The sequence below is a fragment of the Vulpes vulpes genome, chromosome 9 (genome assembly GCF_048418805.1).
Source record: "Vulpes vulpes isolate BD-2025 chromosome 9, VulVul3, whole genome shotgun sequence".
Lineage (NCBI taxonomy): Eukaryota > Metazoa > Chordata > Mammalia > Carnivora > Canidae > Vulpes > Vulpes vulpes.
The window spans coordinates 14,445,847-14,454,731 of record NC_132788.1 but is presented as its reverse complement, the minus strand read 5'-3'; the positions used below and the strand labels follow the sequence as shown (position 1 = coordinate 14,454,731).

Below are 8,885 nucleotides of genomic sequence, written 5' to 3'. Positions count from 1 at the left end.
CTTCAGAAAGTTTTTGTATCCTAGTTAAAGCCACATGTTACTTGGCAGCAGCGGTAAAGGATCTCCGGGTGAAGATGGGCAGATACTTGTTTTTCCTGTTCTGAGCTTCCCAGGGTCCCACTCCTGATTTGTCACCACTTCACCAAGAGCCCCTGCTCTTGGGAGACACATCTGTGTTCCATCTTGTCCTCTCCTACTGCCTGCAAACCCTGCTCCCATATATTGGGCCAGGCAAGAAGGTCAGTGGAAGCCAGCAGGACGCAGCCACTGGTACCCCTGCAGGGACACTGTGATCTGAATGCCCTAGGGTCAGCCTTTCTCTTCCCTCCCCTATGTCCAAAGATGACAGACCACACTGCAGACTCCTCAGCAAGAGCAACTTATCTGTCATGGTTTTAATCATAATGATCACAAGTATTTCACGCTTCTAAAACATCACAGTGAACTATCAAAAATTAGGAAGAACTCATTACTTGCCCTGGAAATCATGAAGAACCGCCACCTATGAAAACGGCTCCTCCTGACCCACTCCTGAGCAGATAGGTTTGTTACAACACCTCACCCTTCAACCCTGGCTGCGAAGGCATAAAGGGAGCAAGTCCTTAGTGGGAAAGTGTTAGTTCACAGCCCACAACGTTTAAGTATCACCTTAAAAAAAAAAAAAAAATCTAGGGAAGCCCGGGTGGCTCAGCGGTTTAGCGCCACCTTCAGCCCAGGGTGTGATCCTGGAGTCCCAGGATCCAATCCCACGTCCGGCTCCTTGCATGGAGCCTGCTTCTCCCTCTGCCTCTGTCTCTGTCTGTGTTTCTCATGAATAAATAAGTAAAATATTAAAAAATAAATAAAAATTTTAAAAAATTAATCTATTATTAGACAAACCGGTTAAACAAAATTGTGACTGTTAATCCCAAAATAAAAAATAAAGGTCACTATCCTTAACAAATGCACATTGAAACAGTGCAAAATGGAGATCCCTGGGTGGCTCAGCGGTTTGGCGCCTGCCTTTGGCCCAGGGCTCGATCCTGGAGTCCCGGGATCGAGTCCCGCGTCGGGCGCCCTGCATGGAGCCTGCTTCTCCCTCCTCCTCTGCCTCTCTCTATCATAAATAAATATTTAAAAAAAAAAAAAAGAAAAAGAAACAGTGCAAAATGATGAACTTCCAAAGATTTCCTACAATAAGGAGCAGAAAGCTTCATAATCTAAGCACGACACAATAAACACAGAAGATTATAAAAACAAACTATGACGACTCTGATAGCTGCCCTTCGGTCACCGCCCTCCTGCTCCGCTGCGCTCCGGCCTCCGCCTCCGGGGTCTGCGTCCTTCACAGTCGGAGCGTGCTCCCCCACCCCCACCTCCTCCCCACGTGCACACGGCCCGTCACCCCCTCTTCGCCCCTCCCCACGTGCACACGGCCCGTCACCCCCTCTTCGCCCCTCCCCACGTGCACACGGCCCGTCACCCCCTCTTCGCCCCCCCACGTCCACACGGCCCGTCACCCCTTCTTCGCCCCTCCGCACGTGCACACGGCCCGTCACCGCCTCTTCGCCCCCCCCCACGTGCACACGGCCCGTCACCCCCTCTTCGCCCCCCCCACGTGCACACGGCCCGTCACCCCTTCGCCCCTCCCCCGCGTGCACACGGCCCGTCACCCCCTCTTCGCCCCTCCCCCGCGTGCACACGGCCCGTCACCCCCTCTTCGCACGCACACACCCCGACCCTTCCCCGCCCCGCGGCCACCTCCAGGTTCCCACGGACGGAATCCAGATGGTCCCGGAGGAAGTTGCCGGCGGGACCGTAGGCACACCCCGGCAGGGACAGCCAGCCGCATGGCAACCGGGACGGAGGGCAGGAGGCGTCCGGGGAAGCGCCGGTCGTCCCCTCCCAGCGCCGGGCTTATGGGGAGGACCGGGCCGCACCCCCACCGCGAGCCCCGTCCGGCGCTCCAAGACCGAAGCCCGCGCTCACAGACGGGAAGGGCGCTCCCGGAGAGCGCTTCCGGGTCACAGGTCGCGGGGAGGCGGGACCTGAGGAGGGCGGGGCCAGTGTGAGCGGACGCAGCACGTCCTTCCGCCAGGCCGCGACGCTTCCGGTCTGTCCTAGTCCTCGAAGAGTCCGCGCGGGGGGCGGGGCGGCGTGCGTTCTGCGGGTCCTTCGGAGCCTTGCGGGTTACCGCCGAGAGGAACAAGCGTCGTAAGCCCCGAGATGTTTCCTTCCCAGCCTTGGAAAGGGCTTCGGGCACAAAAAGCTTTTTCAGGGGCGCCTGGGAGCTCAGGGTGAAGCGGCTGCCTTCCGCTCAGGTCAGGATCCCGGGGTCCTGGGGTCCTGGGGTCGAGTCAGGTCGGGGTCCTGAGGTCCTGGGGTCCTGGGGTCGAGTCAGGTCGGGGTCCCGGGGTCCTGGGGTCCTGGGGTCGAGTCAGGTCGGGGTCCCGGGGTCCTGGGGTCGAGTCAGGTCGGGGTCCTGGGGTCGAGCCCCACATGGGTGGGGGGGTCCCTTGTTGGCGGGGAGCCTGCTTCTCTCTCTGCCGCCTCCCCCTACACCCCGCCTGGTGGTCACTCTCGCTGGCTCATGCTCTCTCTTAAAAAAACAACTTAAAACATTTTTTTTAAAACTTTTTCTTGGTTTCGGCTTAGGTGGGCGACGACCGCGAGGCCGGGGAGGGCGGTGGGCGCACCAGGGTCGCAGAGGCCGGGGACCAGGGCCTGGCAGTCGCCACACTAGGCCAGGGCGGGGACTCCGCAGAGCCTGACTGGCTTCTGGCCCGCGACTACGCAGGGGTTAGAGACGCCGTCCTGGGCTCTGCACCTATAGTCCTCTTTCCATTTAGTTCATTCCGTTCAGAAGGTGTAGAGATGATTAATGAATTCTGATGTCTTTGGGTTAAATGAGGGTGGCATTCCATAATTACTTTTTCAATATTTCCAGGCATATTTGTTATGGATGTCTATTATTTTACATGAACATTTGAAAAATAATAAAACTCCATTTTCGACTTTCAGAGGCCTCAGTAATACCTTTACCAGGTTTTTTTTGTTTTTTTTTTTTTAAGATTTTATTAAATAGGGCAGCCCGGGTGTCTCAGTGGTTTAGCGCCTCCTTCAGCCCAGGGCCTGATCCTGGAGACTTGGGATGGAGTCCCACATCACGCTCTCTGCATGGAGCCTGCTTCTCCCTCTACTTGTGTCTCTGTCTCTCTCTCTGTGTCTCCCATGAATAAATAAATAAAATCTTTAAAAAAAAAAGATTTTATTAATTATTTGACAGAGCTCTAGCAGCACAGAGAGAGGAGCAAAAAGAGAGGGAGAAGCAGGCTCTCCACTGAGCAGGGAGCCCATCCCAGGACCCCAGGAGCTCACAAAGACAGATGCTTCACCAATTGAGCCACCAGGTCCTCCCCTATTTACTTTAAAAATTCTTAAGTTTTTGCTGCCTGGATTTTGGCAAGATCAAATCCCAGTCATTCATGCTGCTTAATTTTTTTTTTTTTTTTTTTTTTTAAGATTTACTTACTTACTTACTTACTTACTTACTTGAGAGAGTGCAGTTGTGCAGAGGTGGGGGTCCAGAGGGAAGAGGAGGACTCAAACTCCCCACTGAGCACTAGAGCCCCACCTCATGCGCTGAAACCAAGATTGAATGCTTCACTAACTGTTCCACCCAGGTGCCCATCATGCTTCAATTTCATAGAGTGTCTCTAAATCTGAGCAGTATTCTGACATTCCCATAAGTAATATCAGTTTCTCCCAACTTTTGAGTATTTTTTATATTTTTAAATATATTGGATTTAAATTGTAGAAAATAACTCTCTTAAGCAAAGGAACAGAAACTAGTAGGACTGAAAAAGTGGAGGAGAAATCATCTCCACTGCTGCTCCAGGTGTGAGTTCCCTTCTACTCAGACTTGCAGTAAAGTAGGTGCAGATAAAGGAGTGAGTTCTGCGCATTACTTGATGGTCAAGGAATCCAGGTTTCCAAAACCTCCAATTTAAGTTTCCTTCCCACTTTTCATTGGAGTCCAGCGATAAGACTTCTGTCTGTGTAAACTCTCCAGCCTCCAACCACCTTCTCCCTCACATCTCCTGTGTTTGTATTTATACACAGTGTGTGTCTGAGGTAGAAGGGACCTCCCCTTGGCTCTGAGTGTCTGTTTACCTCACTGGAGTTAGAGCCAATAGAAACAGGCCAGTAAAAGGAAATGACAGGGCACTGAAGCATAATTTATTTGCTTTTCTTTGCTGCTATTACAATTTAAAAAGGATTTCCAGGCATTCGTTTGAAGAGCCCCCTGATAAATAAGTATTCCTATTTTCAGGAAAACTTCACCCCTACCTAAGCACAGTAGTGCTCAGATGGCCTCGATGAAGAGGTGGCCTCTCTAAAATGCAATGCAGACACAAAAATGAAAAACAATGCAGTACACAGAAGGGACCCTATGTCCACTTCATTCCCTGAGGGGTAAGAATTCCTCCTTGTTAGGATTCTGGTGTCCTCTCATCTTAGGGAACCTCTCATCTCCAGCTTGAGAGGAGAAATCTGTTGAGAACTTGCTGCACGTCAGTTCATAGGTTTGGTTAGGATGGTACAGAAAGGAAGCTCCCATTCCCCGTCGTGAGGACAGGAGCACATGGCGTAGAAGGCCCTGGGGTAGCACCCATGTTACTTTTCAGTACTAAACTCATCTCTCCAAGCTCTGTCTTGAGCACGTGCACAGGTCCTCCAAAATCACTGCATGGGAAGTGAACAAAACACAACAATCCTCGGTGAGTACGTGAGCAAAATCCATTGGCCAATGGCCCTCACATCTAGACGTAGACACACCCTTAGAGGCCCTGGCCTCACGGGTGACCTCAGTCCTATCTACAGGCAGACCTCCATGCCCCAGGCAGCACAGAGTCACCCCTGAACCCAGACGCTGTGGCTGTGCATGGGGTCCACAGCACAGCACCTGGCACACAGCACATCCTGGCAAACCTGAGAGCACACAGTACATGCCCAAGCAAGCTTGCTCCAATGAATGCACGTGTGTTTCTCAAATACTGCTTTGCTCAGACAATATTGACCTCAGTTTAATGAGAACCAGTGAAAGAGGTAACCACAGGGGGAGTCAAAGGGGATCCCGGTTGTACTGAGAACTGATGGCTGACTGTGAGGCACTAGTGTGTGCTGTGCTCACCCCCATAGAGCATCTGGGGGCGCCCACGTGAGCACCACCAGTGACTTTGAATGTGAACATTCATGGTTCCATCCCAAACAGCTTGAAACAAAATCTCGTGTCAAGCCCTGGATCTCCAAAACATCTGTAAGCGGGGAAAGGTTTAAGAGCAATATTTAGCTAAATGGTTCTCAATACTGATTTCCTACTGGGGTCACCTGGAGCATTGTAAGAAACACAGTTATCCTGGACATCATTTCAAGTGTTTGGAGTGGAGCCGTGCATCATACTGTTCTAACAATGCCTTCGTGCCTCCTAACCCTCTGATCCCTGTCTGCATTTCAAACATGTAGCTTGCTGCTCGCTTTCCACCCCAGAACTCAAATTGCTATTTATGTATGACCCTAAAAGTCTTTAACTCCTGTGGTTGCTGAAAGATTCCAGAAAGGAGAGCAATTTTCTGTACTTCTCCAGACTGTTTCAATATTACCAGAAATGAAGAGCTATGCTAGAATAATGAGGCAAGATGCAGAACAGGAGCCCAGGCCTTGTCCTACACAGAAACAGCCTGTGAGCCAAGTGACACAGAGACCAGATCATTTCATTGGCTATGGAGGATCGGAGGACTGGTCCAACTTTGGGTTTCTTTCCTTTCCCGGTGTTTGTCATGGACCTTTTCTTGCTCTACAGGAGATGCCCTGCACTTAGGGACAAAATCCTGTTGAAAGAAAGAAGCACCGATGAGGTGAGTACTAGACAGGGAGGAAGGAGACCTTATTTGCTCTTCAGAAGGAAATCCTTCCCTTATGGAGCCATACAACTTTTGTGGATGCTAGTGACAGTTTTTCCAAAGTTAGAAAATGTAGACAGCATGAGCATCCTGTGATCTCTTCACCAAGAACTCCGAGGTTCTCAAGTTCTGCTGCCCATTACCACCACCTGGACACGGTGTGGCTCAAGGCACAGGCCTCAAAACAAAGAACAGCAGGTAATTGGTATCTTTAAGGTAGGGCCTAGATAATAAAAACTGTGTAAATCTCAACAACTGATTCCAATGTGAGAAAAACAGGATCAGTCTGTTTGCAGTACTTTCCACAATTTAATATACATAAGATCCACTTAGGAACAGCGTCTATGGGCAGCCCCCGTGGCCCAGCGGTTTAGCGCCGCCTTTGGCCCAGGGTGTGCTCCTGGAGACCCGGGATCGGGTCCCATGTCAGGCTTCCAGCATGGAGCCTGCTTCTCCCTCTGCCTATGTCTTTGCCTCTCTCTCTCTCTGTATCTGTCATGAATGAATAAAATCTTTAAAAAAAAAAAAAAAAGGAACAGCATTTATATGCATATCTTGATGCGCTGGGGCTGAGTTGTGCCTAAGATTTGTGTTGTTTTTTTTTTTAAGATTTTATTTATTCATGAGAAACCCTCAGAGAGAGAGGCAGAGAAACCGCTGAGCCACCCGGGCTGCCCAAGATTCAGGTTTTTAATAAGATACGGGTCCTGGGACACCTGGCTGGCTCAGCGGTTGCGCATCTGCCTTTGGCTCAGGGCATGATCCTGGAGTCCTGGGATCAAGTCCCTTATCAGGCTTCCCTGGAGGGAGCCTGCTTCTCCCTCTGCCTGTATCTCTGCCTCTCTCTGTGTGTCTCTCATGAATAAATAAATAAATTCTTTTTTAAAAAATTAAATAAATAAGGTACAGATCATACCAACCTCCTTTTTATTCCCAGATAAACTTTGATGAATAAAAATAATTTACAAAATGTCTTCAATGCTTAAAAGTTAAGATACCTGCATAATAAGTCAAATTTGGAAGAATTTTATTAATAATGAAATAATTTTTTAAAAAGACATACTTACAACAGCATCTGGGTGGCTCAGTTGGTGAAGCATCTGCCTTCAGCTCAGATCATGATCCCTGGGTCCTGGGATCAAGCCCCATGTGGGGCTCCCAGCTCAGTGGAGAGTCTGCTTCTCTCTCTGCCTCTCCTCCCTGCTCGAGCTCCCTCTCTCTCAAATAAATAAATAAATAAAATCTAAAAAAAAAAAAAAGCCAAAATATACAGGACAATAGACTATTCCCCATGATGATTTTCACTGAAACACTTCAACAGAGTCAAAAACTCTTATCTCTGGAGAGGACACTTTAAAAACTACACACCAGGGATGCCTGGATGGTTCAGTGGTTGAGCGTCCACCTTTGGCTCAGGGTGTGATCCCAGAGCTCCCAGGATCGAGTCCCACATCGGGCTTCCTGCGTGGAACCTGCTTCTTCCTCTGCCTGTGTCCCTGACTCTCTATCTCTCTGTCTCTCATGAATAAATAAATTAATAAAATCTTTTTTTAATAAATTAAATAAATTAAAAATAAAACTAAATAAAAACCACACCACATAGGTGGGTCCTTTCACGGATTTTATCAAAATTTAATCATTTGCAGACCAAATGCAGATTAATAGTATTCTATTTAGATTATAGTTTAAAACCTACTCACACAACTTGACTCATTTTTTAACAAAACTAATTAAAAATAGTTCATATTCCAGTTTAATAAGTTCCTTTCTTTTTTAAGATTTTATTTATTTAGGGATCCCTGGGTGGCGCAGCGGTTTGGCGCCTGCCTTTGGCCCAGGGCGCGATCCTGGAGACCCAGGATCGAATCCCACATCGGGCTCCCGGTGCATGGAGCCTGCTTCTTCCGCTGCGCCACCCAGGGATCCCCAATAAGTTCCATTTTAAATACAATTTCAGGAGCACCTGGGTGGCTTGGTGGTTGAGCGTCTGCCTTCGGCTCAGGTCGTGATCTGGGGACCTGTGATCCAGTTCCACATGGACTCCCTGCAGGGAGCCTGCTTCTCCATCTGCCTGTGTCTCTGCCTCTCTCTGTGTGTGTGTCATTCATGAATAAATAAAATCTTTTTTAAAATACAATTTCAGTTTATATAACTAAATATGTGGTGTCTGCATGTGTCCCCGAAGTGCTGTCTGGATTCCAGCATCTGCACACATGCCAAGCTGGAGAAGTACTGCAGAACCAGAAACAGCTGCCTCCTACATCTTTGTCCTTGTCGATGCAGCCATAACCTCCAAGTCACATAAGACAAGGATGCATTCACATCCTGCAAGGGGTCTCCCTCCCAGTCATTCTTCTCAGGGAAGGAGACCAGAGGTCTTCACAGAGGACACTAAAGGGGACATAGGGACAGCGTCTGGAAAAACTGAGGCGTCTGAAATTGAGGTGTATGCTTCTCAGGTGGATGGAATGACAGCTGCTATGAATCTGGAGCTTCATCAACCGCCGTCTACTGTGCTGAAGACCATTCTGAAGGATTGGCCTAGAACATGGCTGGATGGTGAAGGATGAGAACCAGTGCAGGTGTAGACGGCATTCAGATGAGGTCTGTGCTCAGAACCTCAGCTGCCATCTTCCTGGTCATGTGGGGTTTTCCTTTGGTCCAAGTCCAGTTGTAATGGACAGAAAGTGGAGAGTTGGAACAGTGTCCAAATCAGGTCTCTGAGGCTCTCCTGGGTGATCTAGAAGGGAAGGAGTCTCAGTTTACTTGGGGGCTTATGGGGAGTCCAGATGGACATCTGGTCAGATCTTTTGCCCGATACCTTGAGGCTGAGCTTAGAATCCTGGCCCAGCGTCCACGCAGCAGGCCATGAGTTCAGGTTTGAGTTTACATCATGACACTAGATTTGTGCCTGATGGATTAGGACATGGCCCAGTCCACGTG

The 8,885-nt window shown here is 49.3% G+C and overlaps 1 long non-coding RNA gene across 1 annotated transcript; it reads left to right on the top strand.

The window, feature by feature from the left end:
- Positions 1-1,746: 1,746 nt before the first annotated feature.
- LOC140593830 (uncharacterized) lies at positions 1,747-8,079 on the top strand. The gene is made up of 3 exons (XR_011994143.1): positions 1,747-2,300; positions 5,843-5,897; positions 7,900-8,079. It is a non-coding gene; the product is annotated as an uncharacterized lncRNA (long non-coding RNA).
- The last annotated feature ends 806 nt before the right edge of the window (positions 8,080-8,885 follow it).